This window comes from Capsicum annuum, chromosome 11 (genome assembly GCF_002878395.1).
Source record: "Capsicum annuum cultivar UCD-10X-F1 chromosome 11, UCD10Xv1.1, whole genome shotgun sequence".
Taxonomy (NCBI): domain Eukaryota; kingdom Viridiplantae; phylum Streptophyta; class Magnoliopsida; order Solanales; family Solanaceae; genus Capsicum; species Capsicum annuum.
Window position 1 is genome coordinate 108,920,264 of NC_061121.1, and position 2,846 is coordinate 108,923,109.

A 2,846-nucleotide genomic window follows, 5' to 3' on the forward strand; every position below is an offset into this window, starting at 1 on the left:
TAGTTAAGCGTCACGTGTCTTGTCTAGTTTTGTTTGCATGAGGACATGCAATTATTCAAAGTCAAGGTTGTTTTTTTGTCATCGTTTTGTGTCACTTGTGATGCTTAAAATATGGAAAATATGTCGTTCTAAGGTATATTTTTGTTGGTATGATGTGTTTTTGTGGTATTTGCAAGTAAGGTAGGTTTCAATACTTAAAAAAGAATAGAAACCATAAAACTTAGAGCTAAATGAATTAGATGAGCCTTTCGAAAACCCAAAACACCTAAGAAAGAGTCATCCTAGGTAGTCCTTGGTGAAATCTAGTGGTGGTGAAAGACAAAGGGGGATCAGAAGAGAATTTTATATGATTCGTAAGATACAAAGAGTCTTTCTTAAGGATCATTGGAGAAGATTCTTATAGGTGAAGATTAAAGTTTGAACAAACGATTGGAAACAATGAGTTGCCGTTTGAACAAATGGGCTCATATTGAGAACCACCATATAGATTTTAGAAGACAAGCATGAAGTAGTCATTCACTAATGAGCAGAAAAGATCAATAGTTGTAAGATACAATAAGAAATCCTATCATTTTTTTGAGACAAAGAAACTTCAATCTTATTCTATTTAGGATAGGTTTTTTTTTCTTAAATACATTTTGTACGTTTTCTTTTATGTTTTATGCATTTGTACATACTCTTTAGTCTAACAAACATAATATTGTTTTGTTATGAGATTTGAGGGATTAAACACATTGACTCATGGTTATTAATTATTTTTAATAATTCAAGTACATAGAATTCTTCTACTTTAAGTTTTTGATGATGAATTCTTCTACAAATTCTTATTGCAATCATATAACATGAGTAGCTAAATCCTGCAACTAGGATATTGGGAATGATGATGAATTAACAAAATAGATAAATATGGCAGCCAAGCGCACACGCAAGTGTACATGGTCTCAACAAGTAATACTTTGGCCATAATTAAGGTTGACTATTGATCCCACAGGGACATGTGTTAACGACTATCTACTTCAAGTTCAACTATTGAGATTAAGAAACCAAGAATGTTTTTGAGTTGTAAGCAAAAAGTAAATTAACTAATACGGAAAAGTAATGTATTTGAAAAATCAATGGATATAGACCAAGGATTAAGTCTTACGAACAATTATACTGTGCTAATGAACTTCATTCGTTAGATTACTTATCTTAGTTATTGGTTCGTAGGGTTTATCCCATGATTATGGTTTCCCAACCTATAATCGTCTAACTAACTTTGACATTACAACTACATCGTTGAATGAGGATGTAATAATCCAATTAAGTGAATGAAGCTATCATCCAACATGTGAACAAAAGAAGGCTTCTAGATATATCCCTATCTTAGAAGCTAATTCAAATTCCTTATATTATAAAAGAATAAGAACCTTGTTCTATCTACCCCTCATATTCTATCATAATATTTACCCTCCAAGATAACAAGGTCAGAAATAAATGTATTCCAAGGGTCATTAATCCTTAAAATAGTTATATAAGAGTAAATAAACAACAAAATATGACAATCCATAAAAACGTAATCAATTCAAAGTGAAAGTAAACATGTTCTTGGCCCTAACACCGTAAAGGGGTGTTTAGCCACTAATCAAAATAACCCTAATCAACGTATTTCAATATATTTTTAAATATATAAAAATATTAATGAAATAGATATAAAACCTAAAAGAAGTGTTGAGAAGGCCCTCTCCATAGCCAAAGATATCCAAAAGTATGTTACAATTTATAAATGTCTTGTATTTATAGTAGAAGATATTTAGGCCGTGTAGGAATTGGTGAGGTGTCACAGGCCTTAGACCATTGAGATAGAGGTGGTGAAGCGGGACTTATTAACCCTTACTAGAAGGGGAAATACGGGCTAATCGCCTGGCCTCACTGGAATTTGCCAACTTCATGTCTCACTTCACATTGTGCATTTGCCTTCTCTCCATAACCTTGTGGTGGTTTTTCCACATTATGTAAAACATGTATATCCTTTGTATATCCAAAAAATAAACTTACTAAGAATACTACATCATTTTACAGCATGTATTAGAACTCAAAAAATATACAATCCATAACGACAAGCTAGAAACACAAGCAAAGACTAGGCTTGCTCATGTTGGACTTTGACTTGATGTTTTTACTCTTGACTTGATCCAACTGCACTTTAAACATTATAAACTAGTTTTTACACTCATAAATACACATTAAAAACATTAATAACTCCTTATAACATTAGGATCCACTTTGATAAACTAGAACAACACCTATCTCAACTTATTAAAACAAGTTTTCTCGTCCGGACTCTAAATGATCAATTTGAACTCAAACATGTTTGAAAACATCTTAAAACATTGTAATCACATACTTACAAACTTAGATTATTTTTTATATCTATATTAACACCTAAAGCACACGGATTTCCCTCTAAATAAATCTAAATAAACTATGATGACAACCCTAAAGTTTATAAATACACCCAACATCAATAAAGTACTAAGTGATTAATTAATTTTGTTCATGCATGTACTGTTCTTCCCTTCGTATTGATTGCTTTAAACAAGTGAGCACATTGTAACTTGCCTTAATTCATTACTTGTTGGACAAAAGTGTTATAGAGAAAGAAAATGGATAGAAATTGAGGTTTAAGGGTATCAATCCTCATCTAATAACTTAACCGTGTCTAGGAATAGTTAATCTGGGATCAAATGTAAGAGTTAGGTAACAAAATACCTATAGACGGACCAAGTTGTGTGTGGATATTGACCGATCTAGGGGACAAACCTTTTAGGTGAACTTAACTTACAAATGTTCAATGCTATAAACCA